The sequence below is a fragment of the Panthera tigris genome, chromosome B1 (genome assembly GCF_018350195.1).
Source record: "Panthera tigris isolate Pti1 chromosome B1, P.tigris_Pti1_mat1.1, whole genome shotgun sequence".
NCBI lineage: Eukaryota > Metazoa > Chordata > Mammalia > Carnivora > Felidae > Panthera > Panthera tigris.
The window spans coordinates 81776325-81801980 of NC_056663.1; the positions used below are offsets into that span (position 1 = coordinate 81776325).

Here is a 25656-nt window from a genome sequence, read left to right on the forward strand (position 1 = left end):
TGTTTTCACTCTCAGGACTTAACATTGTTCCAGGAATATTTTAGATACTCAATAAATTAAGCAATGAATGTTTAGGTGACTTTGAAGTCAATTCTGCTTAATGTCTTTCTCATCTGGTTGAACCATGTTCACTTAATGTATACCATGAACTTGGATTAGCCCACATCTCTCACCAAGGTGCTACTTCTCAAACTAGACCTGGAACATCAAGTGAACACTTTCATGTAACCAATGACCAGGCCAAGAAATGAAGCATTCCTGGCACCTTCCTTTTTCTTTTACCGATCACTACAGCCTCCTCCTGGATGTAAGCACTGTTCTGACTTCTATCACCATAGATTTGTTTTGTCTATTTTAAAACAATATATAAATGGAATCATAACGTATGTGCACTTTGTGTCTGGCTTCTTGTGCTCAACATTATAATTTGTGAGATTCCTTCAAGCTCTTGTGAACAGCAATATTTCATTTTCACTGCTGTATAGCACCTCATGGTATAAATATAACACAATTTGTTTCTCCATTCCACTGTTAATGGATATTTAGGTTGTTTCCTAAATGAATAAAGATGCTGTGAACATTTTTGTTTATGTCTTTTGGTGTGCATGTATGAATTTCTGTTGAGTATAAATGTAGGAGTGGAATTTCTGGGCCACAGAGTATGTGTGTGTGTGTGTGTGTTCACTTTTGGCAGATGCTTCTACACTCTTCTCAAAAGGGTGCTAATTTATGCTCTCATCAGTGGTGTGTGAGAGTTCCTCTTTTTTTTTTTAAATTTTTTTTGACGTTTATTTATTTTTGAGACAGAGAGAGACAGAGCATGAACGGGGGAGGGTCAGAGAGAGAGGGAGACATAGAATCGGAAGCAGGCTCCAGGCTCTGAGCCATCGGCCCAGAGCCCCGACGCGGGGCTCAAACTCACGGAGTGTGAGATCGTGACCTGAGCTGAAGTCGGACGCTCAACCGACTGAGCCACCCAGGCGCCTCAAGAGTTCCTCTTATTTTACATCCTCACCAACTCCTGATATCATCAGTCGTTTTCATTTTAGTAATTCTGGTGGACAAACTGTGGCTTTAATTTGCCTTTCTCTGATGACTGATGATGTTGAACACTTAAAAAATATGTTTACTTACCGTTTGGATATCTTCCGTGAAATTCCATTTTTTCCGTCAGATTGTATTTCTCTTATTTATTTATAAGAATTCTCTGAAAGCAATTGCTAGTATTTGGTATCGTATACTTTGCTTCTATCTTCACAAGACAGACTGGCTTGTAATTTTCCTTTTTTGTTATATTCTTGTCAGTTCTGAGTGAAGTTTATTTAGTCCCATAAGATAAGTTGGAAAGTGTTCTTTTTCTATTCTCTGGAAAAGTTTAATGTGAGAGTGGTGTTATTTCTAATTTTTTCTTTAAGAATCCATATACATAGTGCTTAAGCATATGAACCTTGGAATCAGATTTCTGGGGGTGAATCTCGGCTTTGCCACTTATTGTGTTAGGAAAGTTACATAACCTCTTCATGCCTCAGCTTTCCCATCTATCAAATGGGGGTGATAAAAGTACCAGCTTCATAAATTCATTGTCAACATCTTATGAGTTTTATATATAAAATTCCTAGGAGCAGGTCTGGTACATAGTAGCAATTTACTGATTATTAGCTATTGTTACTATTTATCCATCTGATCAATGCTTTTGCTCGTGGTGTAGTGTTTTGTAGAACCAGACACTGTATTCTCTTAGTGGTGTTGGTTCGGCAATAAGCCATACATAGGTTGGGGAAGGAAGTAGAAACTTTTAAATGGGATGCCAAAATCAAATTCTTCTTCACACTTGGCCTTTTCTCAGGCATATTTTTTCCTCTCCTCTATTTTTCCAAATAGAGAAAACTCTATTTTGTGAAATGTCAGGGAAGAGACATAAGAAGCTTTCTGTGGAAATAGTACCCAGAAAAAGACACGGATCTTAGTCATGGTACTTTCTTGGGGTTTTGGCAATGTCCTAGGTGGGTGTAGTTCCACATGGCAAATATTCCAGTGGTTAGAGGGAGTCAGGACTTTTGATTTGCACTGCCTGGGTAACTGACCTCAGAGATCCTCAGTTTTTCTTTTTAACAAAAGGAAGCCCAGCCTTCCCAGGGTGTGGTTTGAATTCCTGATTTGGTGGTTGTTAGGGGCTCTGGAAATACTGCACAGCTTTAAAGCAATGATAGAGTCATTACTATGCAAATCTTTTTTTTTTTTATTTCAGCCTTTGTGTCACTAAAATACCACTTAAGTGGGATGTCTGTTTTCATCTGGTTTATATCTAAGATTGAAGACACATGGCTCTCTGATTAACTCTGAAACCATTAACACCACATCTTCATCAGAAAAACCACAGAAATTAGGGTTAAATGGGTCCTTCTGTGATTTTCTCTAATCCTTTTCCAGCTTTATTGGCTTCTCTCTCTGCTTCCCCTACGTCTCTCCATCTGCTTTTTACTTGGGAATGAACTGTCTGTCCATCTCAGACCTCCCATACCTACTCCCACCTTGACACACATATTCTTCCTCTTGCCCAGTTCCTGGCTGCAGAAGGCAAGCCATGCCCCTCTCATCCTTCTTTCTGAGCAATGAGAAAATAGAAAGATAACAACTGCCATGGATTCCTCTTGTTGGTAGGTGTCTGGTCTGAAGAGAATAATTCCACCTTGTGCAGCCACAAAAATATTTGCCATTGCAAAAAATAATTTTCATAATTCTGTGCTTCTGCTTCACCTCAGTTGTTTGAACTCCTTATTTTCTGTAACGTAGATCAAATAGTGTCTTATTTAGTGATGTTACTCTGACGTCAGAATGAGATGATGGACTTCCTTTGCATTTTGTTTCTACTCAAATTTTAATATTCCTATCTGTCACAGCTGGAATCTCAAGTCAAAATCCTGGAAGTGATGGGGCGCCTGGGTGTCTCAGTCAGTTAAGCATCTGACTTCAGCTCAGGTCATGATCTCACGGTCTGTGTGTTTGAGCCCCACGTCGGGCTCTGTGCTGACAGCTCAGAGCCTGGAGCCTGCCTCAGATTCTGTGTCTTCCTCTCTCTCTGCCCCTCCCCCCCTCATGCTCTGTCTCTCTCCATCTCTCAAAAATGAATAAACGTTAAAAAAAATCAAAATCCTAGATGTGAAAGCAATGTGGAAGCAAATGGTTTTATTTTTTATAACAAGTTTTTACCTTGTTACAGTCCCATCGTTGTTTTCTTCCCCCCCTCTTCCAGTGGCTGCATCTAAGTTTGGATGTGGCAGAGACAGAATTAATGGCCCCAATCCTTTACCATTTCCTTATCATGTAGCTGTGTATTGCCCTCCAATTGTAGACAAGATTATCCACAGCCCTTGACTCTGGGATCTGCTTTAGTCAGTGGGATATTGGCAAGCATGATGTGATCAGAGTCTTGAAACATGTATGTAGAGTTGAGTTTGCTCTCTCTCCGGCCTTCACTGTCAACATTAGGAAAAAAAAAAAAAAGCCTGGCTTAGCCTACTAATTCCAGGAAAAGTGTGAGAGACATGTATAGCAGAACTTATCCCCAGTTACAGCAGCCTAAGTCAGTGAACTCCCAGCTGACCTGCAAGCATATTAAGTAAATAAATGGTTATTATTCTAAACCACTGAGTTTTGGGATAGTTTGTTATGCAGCATTTTTATAACAAGAGCTAACTGATCCATTAGGTAAATTAGGGTCAAGAGAATGCATCTTAGTAAGATTCTTTGATACATCCATGTCCCCATCTATTCTTTGATCGTAAATCCATTGAAATCATTGTCATGTTTTTCTCATGTTGACCAAAAGGTCCTTAGAATTCAGATCTTCTCTCTCTCAGCTGCATCTGTGATCTTCTTGTGTCTTACTGGGGCATGGGGAACTCAGGCTATTTGAGGCCGGTTTGCTTGGTTACCCTGGGCCACGTTGAGGCAACTCTGAAGGACATGTTACTTCTCTGGTCTCTACCTGAGATCTAAGGCATGGTTTCCTCTGATATTTAACCCCTTAATATATCTGGGATTTCTGTTATTTTTTCTTTCCCACATAAGACTCAGTGGGTAGAAGTGGAACATGATGAATAGGGTTCCTTATCAGAGAAATAACCTAAGTCCGAGGTCTGTTATTTCTCTAAATTTTTCCACCCCATCCCTCAAACCTTTTATCTTTCCTGGGGCAGCAAAACTAATTGATTGTGTATTCTTCCAAATCTGTTGTTTATTATGCAAAATTTGGATCTTGGAATGTTCAAAGCCTTAACTGGGAAGTCTAGAATTTGACACTTTTGCTCTCTTCATGCAATTAATGTCTTATGGTAAAGTTCTGTTGCTTGAATGAAGGAGGGTTATGGGGTAAAATTGTGAGGGGGGGGAAGTATATGTTAATGTAGCACAATATTACCCTCCTGTACATTCTGTTATCAATAAAAAATGGAATTGCTAACCCTATTAAGCCCCTCTCCTGAATTTCATATCTATATATCCAGCTGCCTATTTGAGACCGCATCCTAGGTGTCCTGTAGAGATCTCAAGCTCAACATGTCCAAAGTGAATACATCTTCTTGCCTTGATGCAATCACTCTCCAGGTTTTCTTATTTCAGTAACTTGGCATATTTATTCACCCAATTGTTTGGGAAGATCCTTGGGAAACCTTTCTGACTTGTGGCTTTCCTTCAGATGTTACATCCAATCATCAATGTACATCCTGTCCAGACAAATGTCACTCTATTCCTTCTATCCAGACAAATGTCACTGTCATTTCTCACCTGGACTGCCACAGCAACCTCCTAAACTGTCTCTCCACTCCAGCTTCTCCTTTTTTCCTAGTCAATTCTTCACACGGTAGCCATCTTCCCATAATATAAACCAGGTCATGTCAGTCTGTGCTAAAAGTCCATTTATGCATTTCTGTTGCTCATGAGATGGAATTCAAAACTCTTAATCTGGCCTTTAAGGCCCCACTCTATGTGTGTCTCCAGCCTCACTTCTTGTCACTTCTGCCCCAGCTCTCTTTGCTCTTGTCAATCTTCTGTCAGTATCTTGAATAATTTATGCTTTTTTATGCTTCCAAGCTTTTGCTCAAATTCTTCCTTTTCTGGAGAAGTCTCCCCATTTGAACCTCCCACACATCACACACTCTTCCCTAGCTAATTCTTATAGTTCAACTTAAATATTATGTCCTAGAAGACTCCAGCCCTGATTTATCTGTACTCCATGATGTACTTGTATATCATCCTGCTATTTTCTAAAACTCTGTTACAATTACTGATTTTTCTTTAAGTAATTTTTTTAGTTGAAGTATACATTATACAAAAATGTGTACTAATCATAGGTGTATATCTTGATGAATTTTTATGAAATAAACACACCCATTTTATTACCCATCCAGACCAAGAAATGGGATGTTAGCAGCACACCAGAAATCCACTTATGCCTTCTTCCGATAACAACTGCCTTCACGGTAACCACTATCTTGACTTCTGCCATCATAGATCACTTTTGTATTTTCTTTAATTTCACATACATAGAATAAATAAATTAGTATGTATTTTTGAGGTCTTCTTTTGCTCAATATTATGTTTGTGAAATTCATGGTTTGTATGGCAATTATCTTCCTTTCCCATCCTTTTCAATGAGTATACCACAATTTATTCTTTAGTTTACTGACATTTGGGTGTTTCCAGTTTTCAGCAGATATGAATGCTACTGCTATGATTAATATTCTTATATCCTTATATCCATTTTTGTTTTTGTCTTTTGCTTTTGAAGATCTATACATTTCTATTCTGCATATATGTAGGAGTGGATTGCAGGGTCATAGGGTAGACATATGTTTAGCTTTAATAGATATTGCCAAACAATTTTCCAATGACATTGTACTTATTTAAACTCCCACCAGAAATGTATGAGAATTGGGGTGCCTGGGTGGCTCAGTTGGTTGGGTGTCCCAGCTCTAAGTTTTGGCTTGGGTCCTGGTCTCGTGGCTTGGAATAGAGCCCCACCTCACAGCCTGCTTGGGATTCTCTCTCTCCTTCTCTCTACCCCTCCCTGGCTTCTGTGTGCGTGTGTTTGCTCTCTCTCTTTCTCAAAATAAACATTAAAAAAAGAGAAGTGTATGAAAATTTTAGTGACTTTACATTCTTGCTAACATTTGGTACTGTCAGTATTTTTTATTCAGTCATTCTTGTGTGTGCATAATGGTATCTTTATTGTGTTTTATAATTTGCATCTAATGACTAATGAAGTTGAATATCCTTTTGTTGGCCATTTGTATGTACTGTTTTGTGAAATTCTTATTCAAGTCTTTGGGCTACCATTTTTTTTTTCTTATTGATATGTGAGGGGTTTTGTGTTTGTATATTTTTTAATATATCTTGTATGTTATCTCCTAGTCCTTGGCTTGTCTTTAAGATTTCTGAGGGTGTCTTCTAAGAACAGATGCTCTTGTTTTTAATGAAGTATAATTTATCAATATTTTTCTTTGTGGATTTTTGTATCTTATTTAAAAGAAGTATTGCCTACCCTAGAATCATGACTATATTCTCCTGTTTTCATTTTTCTAGAAGCCTATTGTTTTAAATTTAGTTCTACTACCCATATAAAAATAGTTTTTGTGTATGGTGTGAAATATATAATTATAAAAATGAATAAATAAATATATTTTTCATATCCAGTTTATTGAAAAGACCATACTTGTAATGCATTAATTTCATCATAAGCAAGTGTGGGTTTGTTTCTGAACTCTGTTCTGTTACATGGTTGATTTCATTCTGTTAAATGGTAATTTAAAGTCTCTTCTTCTACTTGGACTACAAGTTCCATGAAGGCAGGAGCTATGTGTATTTCTTATTAAATAGTATATTCCTATTTTTTACAATATTGCCTGGTGCTCTCTACAGTTTTTCTGAATATTGAATGAATTGTCATCTTTCATAAATAGTTTAAATGATAGAATGCATTCACAAACTCATAATCATCTGTGGACTAGTATTAAAATGCTAGCTACTGTTATCTATTCTATGGTTTAAGTTTAATTGTAAGAATGGTGATCTCATGCTCCTCCAGAAGACACATACAGAAATATTTTCATTTTTTGCACATGATCATGTGTACTTAAAATATATTAAATCATTCATTTTGTGGAAATGCTATCAAGCTAAGAATTTATTATTGATGCTAATCTTTTCTTTCTATTGTATTCTGTTCTTTCTACTCATTATTGGTACATAAACTTTTCTTCTATGTGTGTGCTCTACCTACATTTTAAAAATCTTTTGATTACATAAGTATTACCTGGATACATTCATTTTTATAAAAATTAAGACATTATGGAAAACAGTATAGAGTTTCCTCAAAAAGTTAAAAATAGAACTACCCTACGATCTGGCAATTGCATTACTTGGTATTTACCCCCAAACTACAAAAACACTAATTCAAAGGGATACATACACCCCTATGTTTATTGCAACATTATTCACAATAGCCAAATTATGGAAGCAGCCCAGTATCCATCAATAGAGGAATGGATAATGAAGTTGTGGTATATATATATATATATATATATATATTATTCAGCCATAAAAAGAATGAAATCTTGCCATTTGCAACATGATTGGAGTTAGTGTTGTGCTAAGTGAAGTAAGTCAGTCAGAGAAATACAAATACTATATGATTTCACTCATGTGGAATTTAAGAAACAAAAGAAATGAGCAAAGGAAAATTAAAGAGAGAGAGAGACAAACCAAGAAACAGACTCTTAACTAGAGAGAACAAATTGATGGGTATCAGAGGGGAGAGGAGTGGGGGATGGGTGAAATAGGCGATGGGGATTAAAGGGTGCACTTATTGTGATGAGCACCAGTTGTTGTATGGAAGTGTTGAGTCACTATATTATATACCTGAAACTAATATAACGCTGTGTAACTATACTGGAATTAAATAAAGTTAAAAACATTAAGACATTATAGATAAAACTAAGATCAGCACTTTCAATCTCATATCCTTTTCCTTTTTATCAGTTATGACCATTGTTATATTTAACAATGAACTATTGGATAATATATAATAATATTACTATATTTCCAATAGTATATTGGAATGTTTATATATACTTGAATATATTCCAATACACTATATGTAACATACAGTATAAATAATAATTGTATAATAATTACATATTATATAATATTATATTGTATAATATATATTGTAGTCTACATTGCACATTATACTTTATAACATAGAGGCTTAATGCAAAGATTATCTGGATTCAAATGTAAGTTCTTCCACTTTGGGCGAATTACTTAACCACTCTGTTTCAGTTTTCTCATCTATAAAATGGAGATAATAGTCCCTATATCACTGTTTCTATTTTTGCTGTAAGAAGTCAGTGATCTTCAGAGCACCTGGGTGGCTCATTCGGTTAAGCGTCTGACTCTTGATTTTGGCTCAGGTCATGATCTTGTGATTCATGATTTCAAGCCCTATATCGGGCTCTGTGCAGACAGCACAGACCCTGTTTGGGATTCTGTCTCCCTCTCTCTCTGCCCCTCTCCTGCTCACTATCTCAAAAATAGATAAATAAACGTTAAAAAAAAAGAGGTCAATCATCTTAAAAAAGTTTATTTATTTATTTTGACAGAGACAGAGAGAGGAGCATAAGCAGGGAGGGGCAGAGAGAGAGAGAGGGTGAGAAAGAATCTGAAGCAGGTTCCATCCTATCAATGTGGAGGTCGACACTGGGCTTGATCCACAAACCGTGAGATCATGACCTGAGCCGAAATCAAGTTTGACGCTCAACCGACTAAGCTACCCAGGTGCCCCATGAAGTCAATGATCTTCTAAAGAAATAGAAAATCAAAGAAAGTATCTTTCATATTTACTTACATATTTACCATTTCTGATGCTGATTACTCCTTCGTGCAGTTACACATTTCTATCAGGTATCTTTTTCTGTTTGAAGAACATCTTTTCTTCTAGTGCATGTGTGCTGGTGATGTATTTTCTAAGCTATGATTTGTCTGCAAAGTATTTTACCTCCATTTTTGAAATATGTTTTGGCTGGCTGTAGAATTCTACATTGATGTTTTTGATTTTGATAGTACTTTATATATGTCATTTCACTATTTTCTAGTTTTATAGTTTCTGACAAAAATCTTTTACAATTTTTATAGCTTTCTATGTAATATGTCTATTTTTCTGGCTTATTTAAAAATTTGTCATGACTGTTTTTCAATAATACCATTATAAGGTAGTTGGTGTGGTTTTTCTCTATGTTTATTTTACTTGATGTTTGTTCAGTTTCTTGGACTTTTATGTTTATAATTTTCATTAAATTTAGAAAATATTCATCCAGTAGTTCTTCAGATATTTTCTCTGTCTTTCCATGCCCCCGTATTTTTTCCTACTGATACTCTAATTATTGGCATATTAGTCTGTTTACTGTCCTACAGGTCACTAGGGTTTTATTCATTTTTTTGACAATCCTATTTTTCTTTGTGTGTTCTTTATTCTTTGGATATTTTCTCTTGCTATACCTTTATGTTCACTAATTTTTTCTTCTGTTAATCCCATCCTTTGTATTTTTTTTATCCTTTAAAACTCCATTTAGGTAATTTTTATATCTTTAATTCTTCTCATTATGTTCATTTTTTCCTTTAAATATTTGAGTATGTAATATTAATTATTGGTATTTTAAAGTCATTGTCTGAAAATTTATCATACTCATCATTTCCTGTTCTTTTCTATCAATGGATTTTTATCGTGGTTATGTGACATTCTTATGCTTCTTTAAATTGTTTTTTAATGTTTATTTATTTTTGAGAGAGAGAGAGACAGAGTGTGAGTGGGGGAGGTGCAGAGAGAGAGGGAGACACAGAAATGGAAGCAGGCTCCAGGCTCTGAGCTGTCAGCACAGACAAACTCACGGACTGTGAGATCATGACCTGAGCCAAAGTCGGAGGCTTAACCGACTGAGCCACCCAGGCGCCCCTCTTACACTTCTTTAGATGCCTGATTATTTCTGATTTCTCATTGGATTCCACACTCCTGATTTTGTTCTTTCATTGTATTTTGTTCTAGCAAGATCAAATTATGCAGATCAGTTTCAACCTTTTGATTCTTTTAAACTTTGCTCCTGTGGGTTTAAAACAATCTTTACCCTCGGGCTAGGTTAGCCCCACTCTAGAGTCTGACTTTTTTGCCATCTCCACAGAATGCTCTGCGTATTATGAAGTTTCTCCACTCTGACTGGTGAACTGTTCATAGCCCCATTATGGGAATGGTTCACCCTATTCCCAACCTCACAGAGTTTTATTCTATGGTTGTGTAGATCATCACTCTGCCAAAAGAGGACTCCTTTGCAGATCTTTATAGTTGTCTCTTTACAGTTTTCTCATCTCTGGCACTCTGCTCCATAAATGTCATTTTGACTTCTCTGAATTTCAATTTCTGTCTTCTCAACTTAACGAGGATACTGGGCTATGTATAATTCCCTCCTTGAGCTGCCTAGAAACTGCTACCTGGCGGAAAGCCAAGAAAATCATAGGGCTCATCTTGTTTGCTTCATTCTCGGGGATCACAGGTCAATGCTGCCTATTGTCCAATGTCTGAAAAGAGTTGTTTCATTTACTTTGTCCAGTTTTCTAATTATTTACAATGGGAGGATAATTCTCCTAACAGTTCCATGATATTTTGTTTTCTACACATTTAAACATTATTTTATTCTTCCTTTCTTTTGGAGCAATTAAGGTGTTTTTTGTTTTTTTTGTTTTTTTTGTTTTTTTTGTTTGTTTGTTTTTTTGGTCATTGTGTAATTTTACTATATTGGTTGAGAAAATGTCCATTCTTCTGATGGTTACTCTTGAATTTAGGGAACTTTCAAGAATCTGTGGATCAGGGTTTCCAGACACACTTCACAAGCTGTGCACTGAGCAACTCCAGGGAGAATTATTTACATGTACTTTACAGCTGGTATACAAGAGGATCTTTACATATCTGATCATATTTTTTCTTTACTGTTGGATGATAGTTTGTCTGAATATAGAATTTATGTTCAAAGTTATATCCCTCTAGATCTTGAAAGGTATCACTCCTTTTTAAAAACAGTCACCTATGTTGCTTTTAAAATGCCTGATATAAATTTGATTCTCCTTCTGTTCTAGATGGCCCATTTTTAAGGTAGCTTATAGGATTGTCTAATTATCTTTGATGTCCTGGAGTTTTAGAGACTGTACTCAAAAGTATAGGTTTTAAAACACTTGTTTCTGCTTGGCAGTCTGTTGGGTTTTTCCATTTGAGGCCTCATGATATTTTTAAGCTCTATGATATAGAAACTGTATTAAGGATAGAAAGTGTGTGTGCTTGTGTTTGACATGGGGGAGAAAAGATAGTCAAAGCCTCATCCTCCATTGTCCATTAAGGACATTGAATAGAATAGATATGCCTGCAACTTAGCATAACTATTTTTTAAAATATTTATTTATTTTGAGAGAGAGAGAATGCAAGTGGGGGAGAGACAGAGAGAGAGAGAGAGAGAATCCCAAACAGGTTCTGCACTGTCAGCACAGAGCCCGGCATGGTGCTTGAACCCACAGACCATGAGATCATGACCTGATCTGACATTAAGAGTTGGACGCTTAACCAATGGCGCCACCCAGGTGACCCTAACTAGGGATAACTATTTTTTTCTTTTGGGTATATATGTAGAAGTGTAATTGCTGAGTGGTGGAGTGGGTAGATAGTTAACTTTAGGAGTCACTGCTAAACAGTTTTCCAAAGGAGTTGTGCCAATTTACACTTCTACCAGCAATCCAGTTGCCAGACATTCTTGTCAACTCTTGGTAAAATTGTCAGTCTTTTCAGCTTTTTTTCATTCTGCTGACATGTGATGGTATCTCTTTGTGGCTTAAAATGACTTTCCCTGATGAGTAGTAACTTGGGGCCCATTTCCATATGTTCATTGGTTATTTGTATGTCTTCTTTTACAACATATCTGGTCATTTCTTTTACTCAGTTTAAAACAGTTTTTAAAAGATATATTCCGTATGTGAGTCCTTGTTGGATTTTTGTGCTATAGATATATTCTCCTACTCTCTGACCTGTCTTTTCACTTTCTTATTCTTGTCTTTCAATGAACATAAATTCTTAGGATTAAATAAAATCCTATTTAATACTATTTTCTTTTATGGTTAGTGCCTTTGCATCTTGCTTAAGAAGTATTTTTCTGCCTGAGGTCATGTATATTTTTTCAAAAGCATTTTTTATATGTTTTCTTCTTTTTATATTTATGTCTATGATGAACTCAAATTGGTTTTTTTGTATGGTATGAGGTAGGCCTCAAGGTTCGTTTTCTCCATATGGATATCAAATAGTTCCAATACCATTTACTAAAAATTATCATTTTTTTCATTACAGAATTTCAGTGGCAATTTTTTGCGTTGGATTTATATTTAGTCCATATTCTACAAATTTGATTGTATTCATGTGTTGGTTTAAATGCGATTCTTTTTTCCATTCCATTGGTCCAATATCACACTCTCTAAATTACTCTAGCTTTATAATACGTCTTGCCATCTGGTGGTATTGTTTCTCCAAATTTGTTCTATTTCAACATTTGTCTTTCTAAGTTCTTTAAATTTCCATATAATTTTTTCCCCTCCCTGGTATTTAGCTTTCAATTTCACTGGATCTATAGATAAGTTTGAGGAAAATCAAATCTTAATCTTTTTTAAAAAAATTTTTTTTAATCTTTATTTTTGACAGAGAGAGAGAGAGAGAGAAAGAGAGAGAGAGTATGAGTGGGGGAGGGGCAGAGAGAGAGGGAGACACAGAATCAGAAGCAGGCTCCAGGTTCTGAGCTGTCAGCACAGAGCCCAACACGGGGCTCGAACTCATGGACTGCAAGATCATGACCTGAGCTGAAGTCAGATGCTTAACCAACTGAGCCACCCAGGCACCCCCAAATCTTAATCTTAATCTTAAATTCTTAATCTTAATTAAATCTTAATGTTTAATTCCTCCAATCCATTAATATGTTCCATGTCTTGACTTATTTAGGTCTTCTTTACTGTCTCTTTAATATTTCATAGTTTCAGTATAGTGGTCATATACATCTTTTGTTAGGTTCATTTCTAGTTATTTTATTTTTTATGAGATTGTATACAGTATTTTTTAAAATTTAGGGGTGCCTGAGTGGCTCAGTTGGTTAAGTGTCCAACTTTGATTCAGGTCATGATCTCATAGTTTGTGAGTTTGAGTCCCATGTCAGGGTCTGTGCTGACAGCCCAGAGCCTGGAGCCTGCTTCAGATTCTGTGTCTCCCTCTCTCTGTCCCTCCCCTGCTCATGCTCTGTCTCTCTCTCTGTCTCAAAAATAAACATTAAAAAAAAGTTTTTAAAAATAAATAAATAAATACATAAATAAAACATCAAAAAAAAATGAGTAAGTAAATAGGTAAAATTTCAATTTCCAGTTGTTTTTTCCTTAGGTCATAGAAACACAGTTACACTTTGTATATTGATTTTGTTTTTAGTGACACTCTAAATTCACTTATTAATTCTAATAGTTTGCAGATCATTTTGAATTTTTTATTTACATAGACATGTCTTCTGCAAATAAAGATAGTGCTTTTTCTGTTTTCCAATATTTTTATCTTTCCCTTCTTTTTCTTTGTCTTTTTCTTTTCTATTGTATTGAATAGGGCTTCCTATACAATGTTGAGAATATGTGATGATGGTGTACGTAGTTGTTTTTAGACATTATTGGCTATCACCACTGAAGATGTGGTGCTACTGTGACCTAGTGGGTACAAGCCAGGGATGCTGCTAAACGTCCAAAATGCACAGGCTATACTCCCACGCCAAAGGATTTTCTAGACCCAAATGACAGTAAGTTGAGAAATCTTGGTGTAAAGGAAAGCAGACTAACATCTCATAGACCTCAGGGAATGGCTACTGATAGTCATAGCCTTGACCCTGAATCATTAGGAAAACATTAGATTATGATCAGTGTGCCCTAAAATATAATGCATTCTAGAAAGATTTATGTAAAAGTGGTTAATATTTGCAACACTTTGGGGCTTTCAGACATGTTTCAACTGTCTAAAGAATTAATTTATTTGAAAGATCTTATTTCCAAATAGTGCCAAATGCAGGAAGTATTACAGAAAGTCAAGACCTCTTTACAATTTTTGTATTGCTCGAGGTAATTTAAAAAAGATTTCTGGCTTACTGGATTGATATTTGCACAAAGAGATTATTTTTTTAAAAAGTTCTAAAACAAACTGTGGTTTGGACTTCAGGGCCCCAGTGACCATTCTTCCTCTCTATAGAGTCTTTTACACAATAGTCAGCCTGGACCTTGGACCTAAGCAACATTTGTCTATCAGCTGGGAGCTCATTCAAAAGGGTTCCTCCTGCAGACCAGTCATTCCTTTCACTTTCCAACCTGGGGCAGACTCATTTGGTGCATGGAAAAGCCAACTAAATTTGGTGTAATTGCAGCAGGTTTCTGGAATTCATCTGAATGGCATGGAGGAGGAGTAGGAAAGTGTCATAGAAGAGAATTATGCAAAAGTTCAGGAAAGGATAAAATGTGCTGGAAATAAAATGAATAAGCAACGACATCTGGAAATTGATTGAAAAAAGGCAACAACTGAAAGTGCATCTGGGGAAGAGAAAACAGGACCCAGATCGCCACAGATCTGGAAACATCAGGAGCCTAGAGAAAGTTCTATTATAAAGAAAACAAAACAAAATCCCTGTGGCCTGGTGACATGCATTCGAAAGCAAACAAATTTGGGTTGACTTTCTGACCAAGAGATATCTATCTATATTTAAGCATGCTTTGTGAGCTATGAAATATGTGCAGAAATGAAGCCCAGAAGAGTCAGAAATTCCAGGGGTAGGGAAAGATGGCACTGCTGTGGCAAAATACAAAACGGTGCAGGGTTGAGTGGAGATGGTCTTTGTAACTGATAGGTCACATATGAGGCAGCAGTAAACAAATTTCATTGCCTCTTTGATCACTGCATTCATGTCTCACATTCCACCTGTCTCCTTAATGAAATACTTTCTTGAGTCCTGGGTCACAATATCATCAAGATGACACTGGCTTGTGATGTGGCATTAGTGTATTTCTAAGTGTATAATGTAACACTGAATAATAGCCACATTGGCACTGCTGGCCATAAATCATGCTATTATCTGCTGGACCTCAATGTCATCATTTAAGTCACAGAGGAATGAGTGTGTACTACAATCTTAAGATACAAAGTGAATCTGTCATATCAAATCTCCAGGGATGATGAGGTAAAGACCGCCAGAGCTTCTGGCTAGTGATTCTTATGGAGACTCAAAACCAGGACAGAGTGCCTTTCACTGCTGGGATTGTGATGGGACTATTTGTCAAGAACCCAGTCGTGTTATTCAGGAAGCTAACAGATTTTTTCCTGCGGCAGTATTTTGGTGCTTTGCTTTCAATATCTCTTCCCTTTAGTTCTTTTGGTCCACTTTGTAATGCTAAACCTTAAAGTTTAAAGAAAAGATACTATTTTGTAGTGCATATTATACTAATCCGTGGAGAGGAAGACGATAAGGAAATCATCTATTCGTAAAGCATTTGCCTGTAAAGGCAAAAATGACACAGTACACAGATACCTCCTGTTATGGGTTGAATGCCCCCTAACTTCATATATTAAAGTTGTAACCCCCAGTATCTCAGAATGTGACAGGATTTAGAGAAGTAATCAAGTAATTAAAGAAGTAATTAAATTAAAATAAAGACATTAGGGTAGGCCCTAATATGACTGGTGTTCTTATAGGAAGACAAGATTCGGATACAGACACACACATAAGCAAGACCATATGAAGATACATGGAGAAGACAGCCATCTACTGCCTAAGGAGAGAGGCCTCAGAAGAAACCAGCTCTGCCAAGACCTTAATCTTGGACTTCTAGCCTCCAGAACCGTGAGATAATAAACCTCTGTTGTTTAAGCCACCCAGTTTGTGATACTTTGTTATGGCAGCCCTAGAAAATGAATATATCCACATAGAATTTGATATATTTTTATGGATAAACAAATATTTTCTTTATGTTTAAGTGGAGTATTAAACAAATACTGAGTGTTGTAAATAAAATGAAGAGATAATACCAAATAGCCTCTACAAATTTTCCTAACATAAAATGGACATAGTGTGAATTCACCCTCCATGATACAAACGTTGTCTTAATTTGAATTTTCATAGACTTAGCCCCACAGACTGGGATTGGAGTATGTTCGCTATTCGGAAGTGACAGCAAGAAATCATGCTCAAGAAGTAGAGAAGTAAAACAGAAAAATTTGGGTTAAAAAGCAGACTGCCGTCATAGGCAACTGGGGCTCAATCCCACTGAAGACCTCTGGAAGAGAGTATAGAACATGCCTCAGAACTGTTGCTCTTAAAGAGTGAGGCAGGTGCAAACAATAAAATATCTAGTAAAAAACTTAACCAAAGAGATGAAAGACCTATACTCTGAAAACTAAACTACCGTGATGAAAGAAATTCAAGACAATGCAAAGAAGTGGAAAGACATTCCATACTCATGGTATGGAGCCGCGTCAGGCTCTGTGCTGATGGCTCAGAGCCTGGAACCTGCTTCAGATTCTGTGTTTCCCTCTCTCCCTGCCCCTCCCCCACTCACACTCTGTCTCCATCTCTCAAAAATGAATAAATGTTAAAAAAATTTTTTTAAATAGGGGCACCTGAGTGGCTCAGTCGGTTGAACATCTGACTTCGGCTCAGGCCATGATCTTGCAGTCTGTGAGTTCGAGCCCTGCGTCGGGCTCTGTGCTGACAGCTCAGAGCCTGGAGCCTGCTTCGGATTCTGTGTCCCCCTCTCTCTGTGTCCCTCCCCAGCTCATGCTCTGTCTCTCTCTCTGTCAAAAATAAATAAACATTAAAAAAAACTTAAAACCAATTTTTTTAAATAAAAATAACTAACCTACAATCCAGTAATTGCACTACTGAGTATTTTCCCCAAAATACAAAAATATTAATTCAAAGGATTATATGAACCCTTGTGTTTATTGCAGCGTTATTTACAATAGCCAAACTGTGGAAGCAGCCCAAGTGTCTATCAATAGATGAATGGATAGAGGTGGTGTATACATACAATGGAATATTATTCAGCCTTAAAAAAGGAATGAAATATTGCCATGTGCAACAATATGGATGGAGTTAGAGAGTATTATGCTAAGTAAATTAAGTCAGTCAGAGAAAGACAAATAATGTATGATTTCACCCAGTTGTGGAATTTAAGAAACAACAACAAAAAAAGAACAAAGGAATAAAAGAGAGATAGAAAAACTAAGAAACAGACTCTTAACTACAGAGAACAAACTGATGGTTACCAGAGGGGAGGTGGATGGGGGAGGTGAAATAGGGGATTAAAGAATACACTTCTCATGATGAAAAAAATTAAGTCATGACATCCATGACTAGCTTAGCCCCATGCCCACTACAGCATAAACAATGGTTGCTCACCATCAATATCACCATCATTAAGATGGCTGTTATTACCCTGGTAGACGGCTGGAGTGCTCTGAAAACCTGGCCCTCCACAGCTCAGTGGTAACAGGTTCTTTTGGGGTGCCTATGATAACCATGTTTTTACCCAATTACAATTTGTTTTCTATCTCCCCTTACAAGAGGTTAATACTGAATCAATTCACTCCAACATAATCTTTAAAAAGAAAAAAATATAGTCTCATCAACCAAAATATCCAAGCCACCTGTCCATATTTCCTGGCTGGGAAGAAGTGTTCAGAAGGTGCTCACTCACATGAAAGACTCCCATCAGAGTCATCTTCCCAGAGTGTGTTAATTATTTTCAGTGTCTCATGGAAGCATGGGTGACATGTCCCAGCTAAAGGCACCAGGAATGAATCAAGGGTTATCAGTCTTCTATGCACTAGCAAGGGGACCTCAGGCTGTTACCTGCCCACAGCTGGGAGTCTATCTTGTAGAAGACATACCAGGCCCAATGAGCCCACCGAAATTAACACTAAAGCTGAGCCTGAAACCCCCAGTGAAAGAGCCTACATGAGCATTTGGGACTTCCGGAAGGGATGTAAGGGCCCAGAGATGGTAGAGTGCTCTCAGGAGATAAATTGGTGATTTGGGGTAGTAGTCATGAAACTTAGTTGTTGAAGCTGACTTCAACTTCAAATCCCGCCTTCATCTCTTATACCCTTGTGACTTTGGACAAATCTCTTAATACGCTACTTACTCCAGTCCCTTGCCTTTAAGGAACTGGAAGGTAAGTGGGGACATGGGTGAGCAAGGGCGGTAATTGCAAGAGAATGATGTGTACTGTCCTAGAGGTAAACCCAGGAGATAGTGGGAGAAAAGAAAAAAAACAAAACAAAAGAAAAAAATGAGGCAGGTGTAGTATTTATGCATCAAATCCATTTGTCATTGCTTGAAAGCTGCACCTCCATGGTAGCCCTCCCCTATTCTGCTCAGGCAGCCAGAGTCCTAGGCAGAGGGTCTCAGCTGCCTACAGTGAGTACTCAGGCTTCCATTGAACAATGAGGTCCACGGGGATATGCACAGGGCACTGAAGTGCACTGTACATATGCTTTCTGTGTGCTAGCGTCTCTTTGGAGGAAGCCTGTGATTCAGGTGGTACTGCTCTAGTGGTAGGCCAGGGGCTTAGGCTTGCTGAGCCTGCCAATCAAGTCATTTCACCCCCACAACCGTAGTATTTGGTTCACAAGTCCCAAGCCAGAACACAGAGCTCTCTCCAGGACTTTTGCCAGCAAAGAGGCTCCCTCTTTACACTGAGATTTCTAGCTGCAAAACTGATGAAGGTGGAAGCTACCAGTAGCTATCTCTAGCCCCAGGTCAGGAGAGCTGGTCTGAGGTTGACAAAATCATACCGGAAACTCATCAAGAGATGGTACACAGGATATGCCCCAGGATCCGGGCTTAAGCTTGGGCGTCATAGTTACATGAGTCCATCAATTCCCTTTGTTTGCTAAAATTATTTGATTGGGGTTTTTGTTACTTCAAACTAGAAGAGGCTCATCTTTTTTTATTTTTTAATGTTTATCTACTTTTGAGAGGGAGAGAGAGAGAGCGAGGGAGGGGCAGAGGGAGGAGACACAGAATCTGAAGCAAGCTCCAGGCTCTGTGCTGTCAGCACAGAGCCCGACACGGGCCTCAATATATATATATATATATATATATGTATATGTATATATATATATATATATATATATATATATATATATATATATACTTTCACTTTTCTTTTTCAGATTTTAACATTTTAGGATACTAATAGTTTTGCTTTAAGTTACGGTAAAATATACTTGACGTAAGATATACTTTTGTTCAGTTAGCTCAGGCTGCTGAACTAGAATACCATAGACTGAGTGGCTTAAACAAGACAAATATATTTCCACTGTTCTGGAAACTGGGAAGTTTGAGACCAGGGTGCCAGCATGGCCAGGTTTGGGTGAAGGGCTTCTTCCTGCTCTCCAGATGGCCACCTTCTTGCACTATACTCACGTGGCCAAAAGAGAGCAAAAGACCTTTCTTGTGTCTCTTTCTATAGGGCCACTAACCCCATTCATGAAGGCTCAACACTCATGGCTTAAATAATTCCCAAATATCTCACCTCCAAATACTATCACATTGGCAATTAGGGCTTCAACATACAATTTTTGGGAGGACACAAATATTCAGTCCATAGCACCATTTTATCCATTTTTAAGTGTCATTAAGTTCCTTCATCACTGATGGTGATGATGGTGTGCAACCATCACCACTCTTCATTTCCAGAACTTTTTCATCACCCCCACCAGAAACTCTGTGCCTATTAAATACTAACTCACCTTGTCCCTTTTCTTGGCCCTTGGAAACCACTGTACTACTTTCTGGCTCCATGAATTTGCCTCTTCTATATTCCTCATAGAAGTGGAATCATACGATATTTTTGTTTTGCATATGACTTATTTCACTTAGCATAATGTTTTCCAGGGTCATCTGTGTTGTACCATGTGTCAGAATTTCATTCCTTTTTCAGGCTGGGTAATATTCTATTGTATGTATATACCACATTTTGTTCATCTGTTTATTTTTCTATGGACAGTTGGATTCTTTCCACGTTTTGGCTATTGTGAATAATACCACTGTGGACATTGGCGTATGAGCATATTCTGCCAGCAGGAGCTCAGATCAGTCCTGAGGTGTCATTCAGCAGTCTAAGGTTCTGGGCTCTGGGGTCAGGGCCTGGCTTCCACAGCTTCAACATTGGCAAAGAGCCCCAGTTTCTCACTCTCTCTTATTCCTGCCCGCTGCCTCCTTACTTTTATTTATTTACTTACTTATTTACTTATTTTCTTCCAAGTTTTTATCAAATGCCAGTTAGTTAACATACAGTATATTAGTTTCAGGTGTAGAATTTAGTGCTTCAACACTTCCATACAACACCTGGTGCTCATCACAACAAGCGCACTCCTCAATCCCCATCACCTATTTAATCCATGTCCTCCCCCTCCCCATGCCCTGCCCTGGGCCCCACCCCTGCCCCCCACACCTTTCCTCTGGTAATTGTCAGTTTTTTTCTCTATAGTTAAGAGTCTGTTTCTTGGTTTGTCTCTCTCTCTCTCTTTTTTATCCCTCTATGTTCAACTGTTTTGTTTCTTAAATGTCACATATGAGTGAAATCATATGGTATTTGTCTTTTCCTGACTGACTTATTTTGATTTTCATTATACTCTCTCACTTCATCCATATCATTGCCAATAGCTGGATTTCATTCTTTTTTATGGCTGAGTAATATTCTACTGTATATACACATACCACATTTTATATCCATTTATCAGTTGATGGACATTTGCCACTTACTAGCTTTTAATCTTTGGCTAGTTATTTACAATCATAATTATACCTATTAATAATAAATATAATACTTAGTAATATGATAGCCATGATCATGAATCCACACTGTGCGAATAAAGCATTAGAACTATATGTGTATTTCAGCTAGTTGTTATAGTATTAAAGGGTGGTGTGTCAAACGATTCTTTGCAAGCAACAAAATCTAGCTCTGACTAACATAAACAAAACAAAACAAAGGACATTTATGTGAAAGCTCCTCAGGAGTTCACCAAACTGATGGGGAGACAAGTTTGGAAAAAGCAACATGAAGCCATTAGAGGGTGCTCCTAGAAAGACAGAACCCCAGCTGTTTCCTCTCTCTTTGAGTCATTCCCCTCGATATTCCAAGTTTCAGAAGAGGGAGTCTGATAAGGTTGATCCTATACCAACTCATCCTTGGGTGGGGTCAGGTTGGGTGTGTTGAGAAAAGAGTAGTCAGGGAGGAGGAGGGGGATCAGCAGTAACGGAAAGGATGTTCCCGGATCCCTTTGACTTCTGAAGGCCAATCCAGGGCATCTGAATTTACCATATCACTAACGTGGCACACAGTGGGTGAGATGTAATTCCTCAAAGGAAATTAGAATGTCTTTTGGACTTACCACTTAATTTTTTTCACATACACCCTAAAATAGGAGAATGAAAACTCTTCGATTAGAGTAGTGCTTCTCAAATTTTAATGTGCATAGGAATCACCTGGGGAATCATGTTAAAATGCAGATTCTGATTCAATAGATTTGAGGCAAGCCTGAGATTTTTCAGGTACTAAACTCGCAGGTGATACCTTTCGTGCCGACCTATGAACAACACTGTAAGAACAAGGCATTAGAAAATTGTGTGTGTGAGCAATGATTTGATAGTAATAATTCATCTTTTTATTTTTTATGTTACATATAATTTAAAATTTCTTTTACTGAGATACAATTCACATACTGTGGAATTCATCATTTATAGTGTACAGTTCAATGGCCTATAGTATATTCACAAGGTTGGGTGAATATTCATCACCATCTATGGGGCCCCTGGGTGGCTCAGTCGGTAAAGTGTCTAATTCCTGATTTTGGCTCAGATCGTGATCTGGATGTTCATGAGATAAAGCCCTGTGTTGGGCTCTGTGCTGACAGCATGGAGCCTGCTTGGGATTCTCTCTCTCCCTCTCTCTCTGCCCCTCCCCTGCATGAGCATGAGTGCTGTCTCTCTCTCAAAAATAAGTAAACATTAAAAAAAAATCGAATTTCAGAACATTTTCATCATCCCCCCAAATTTCCCCTATTAGAAGTCACTTGCCATTTCTTCCTTTCCTCAGCTCCTGGCATCCACCAAACTATCCTCTGTCTCCATGGAGTGGCCTATTCTGGACGTTTTATATAAATGAAATAATACAATATGTAATCTTTTATGTCTGGGTGCTTTAACTTAACATAATGTTTTCATGGTTCATCCATCCAGTGCAAGCCTGAGACTTCATACATTTTTATGGCTGAATAATATTCCATTGAATGGACATCCCACATTTTATTTATCCTCTCATTAGTCCAGGAACATTTGGGGTTATTTCCATTTGGGGGCTATTATTAATAGTGATGTTGTGCACATTTGTGTGCATGTTTATGTGTTTACATACTCCAGATCTCCTGCGTATATATCTAAGAGTGAAACTCTATGGTTAACTTTTTGAGGAAGTGCCAAACTTTTTCTCACAGAGGCTGCATCACTACACACACACCAACAATAATACTTCACATCCTCATCAACACTTGTTACTATCAGTCTTTGATCACAGTCATTCAAGTAAGTATGAAGTGGTATCTTATTGTGGTTTTTAATTGCATTTCTCTAATGGCTAATTGTGGTAAGCATCTTTTTATGTGCTTATTGGCCACTTATATATTTTCTTTCGTGAGATATCTATTTAAATCTGTTGGCTATTTTTTGCTTGATCTGGTCTTACAGCTTTTTTTGAAGTTTATTTATTTATTTTGAGAGAGAAAGCAAGAGTAGGGGAAGAGCAGAGAAAGAGAGAGAGAATCACAAGCAGGCTCTGCACTGTCAGCATGGAATCCAATGTGGGGCTCTAACTTACGAACCGCGAGATCATGACCTGAGCCAAAGTTAGATATTTGGCCAACTGAGCCACCCAGATGCCCCTCTTTTGTCCATTTTTAATGGAGCTGTTTGTGTAATTTTATTGTTTAGTTATAAGAATTCTTTAACACTTCTGGATACCATTTGTCCAAAAGACTATTCTTTTTCCCGTTAAATGGTGTTGGCACCATGGCACTTGTCTAAATCGACCATAGATGTGTAGGTTTATTTCTGGATCCCCAATTCTATACCATTGATTTATATGTCTGTCCTTAGGCTAGTACCACACAGTCTTGATTACTATAGCTTTATAGTAAATTTGAGTTGGGAAGAGTGAGTTCTCCACCTCTGTTCTTCTGTAAGATTTTTTGGCTATCATGAGTCCTTTACATTTCCATATGAATTTCAAAGTCAGTTTGTTAATTTCATCAAAAAAGGAAACTTTCTTTGGGTTTAGTTTTACCCTCCTAAGATGAAAGGATAGGTTATTAGTTTGAGGCCTTCTTTCTTAATATAGGCATTTTACAGCTATAAATGTCCCTGTAAGTACTGCTATAACTGCATCTCATCAGTCATGGTATGTTGTGTTTTAGGTTTATTCATCTTTAAGCATTTCCTGATTTTCCTGTATTTCTTCTTTGAAGAATTGCTTTTTAAGAAGGTGTTGTGTAATTTTCACATATTTCTGCCTGTTTCAAATTTCCTTCTGTTATTGATTTCCAATTTTATTCTATTGTGGTCAGAGAACATATGACCATGGTACAATTTCAGTCCTTTTAAATTTATTGGTATTTGTTTTATGTATCAGTAAAAGCATATGATCTAACCTGGAAAATATCTCACATGCACTTGAGAAGAATGTGCATTCTCCCATTCTTAACTAGAGACTTTAGGTATAGTTAGCTTAGAATGGTTTTCAAGTCTTCTATTTAATTGTGGAGTTTTTGGTCTCTTGTTCTATCTATTATTAAAAGTAGAGTATTTGAAGTCTCCACTATTATTGTTGAATTGTCTATTTCTCCTTCAAGTTTGTCAGTTGTTGCTTCATGTATTTTGGTGCTCTGTTGTTAGGTGCAATTATCTTTGAGATAGGAGGGAAAAAGATAAGTTCTAAACAAAATTTCATTTATTCTCTTTTATTATTACCCATGTATTTACCTTTACCGACTTTCATTTTTCTTTATGTAGATCTGAGTTGCTGTCTAGTGTCCTTTAATTTCACCTAGAAAATCTCTCTTTAGTATTTTTGTAGGGCAGGTCTCTGGTTCATTTATTTTTTTCTTGTTTAATTAATTCAGAAAGAAGATGATGTAACCATATGGATGGCTATGAAATCTTCAGAGATAACATAAAATGATAAAACAATAATTAGTCCTTGTTACAAAAAATATTTTGCATTCTTTGGAAATACTGTAGTTCTTTTATTTTGAGCCAGTTCTATAGGTTCTCTTGTTTCTAAAACTGAAAAAAAAATTCTTTTTTATAAGAGTGATGGAAAAACCCTTCCTGAATGTAGCAATACTAATAATTAAATTATGAAAAGCACTTCAGTCTTCAATTATGAAATAAATTCTTTGTGAAATCAAATCTAAGTCTGTAAACAATGGTGTTTGTTTAAAAAACTGAACAAATAATGGAAAGTTTAGATAAAGGCACAGAACATAATTCTTGAATATTGAGTGGTAGGATTGTCTTTCATAACTCCTTCCAAAGTGTTTTATACATATTAATTTAAACCTCACAAGTTTTCACTGGTAGATCATTTATCCACAAGTGTTTGCGAGTAGATCATTTATCCCAGAGATAGAGGATGGAAGTGAAGATACAACTAATGGAGTCTGGAATTATAATTTTCTTACCAGAAGCAAATGTTATTTCAGAATGGCCCTGGACTTTTAGAGAGAACTAGCAGGCTTCTATAGGCATAATAGCAGTTGTATTTAATCATGGACAAGAAGAATCCAAAATAGGCCTTGGCACACAGCAAGTGTATTTAGTGGCCTTGCACCATAGAAACAGGTCAATTTGCAATGTACCATAATCCCACACTATTTCTGATCTTGCCCATCACAGACTCTCTTGTTTCTTTGGCCAGGTAGGCAGGGAGGCAAGTGCTCTCCTTCAAGTCACTGAGGAACTGATTGCTGTCATAACACATCTGTTGATATCATTTGGGCCAAGCATGTATTGTCGATCTTACTCAAGAATAGTACTTTGCTCAAAGCCCTTTTAGAGAGTTCCTTCCCAGCATGACTCATCAGGAAGTTTTCTCAGAAACTTAGTGGCTATCTGTGAGGTCCAGCCACTAATGATCTACCTTTCTGTTCAGGCAGGATATTTTCCCTTAGCCAACTAAAGAAATCCTTTTTATAAAGAGTCCTCCTGCTGAGCTTTTGGAGGATTAAGTGCCTAGTTGAGTGCCCTCCACCAGGCAAAGCTGGAATGGATTTGGTTGATTTCTTAATTCTGTGGAATCCATTTTGAAAACTGTCAACCAAAGCAGATTAACAGAATGATTACCTTGGCTATTTGTAGATTCCACCCATGGTTCTGAGGGCTTGATATCAAGTCTTTCCTATCTTGAATGTGATGCACTGAACAAGGAAGAGCAAAACAACCATTTCGA

The 25656-nt window shown here is 37.2% G+C and overlaps 1 long non-coding RNA gene across 3 annotated transcripts in view; it reads left to right on the forward strand.

The window, feature by feature from the left end:
• Positions 1 to 25656, forward strand: part of LOC122237948 — a 149361-nt gene that overhangs the window by 89728 nt on the left and 33977 nt on the right. The gene's annotated exons all lie outside the window — the stretch shown is intronic.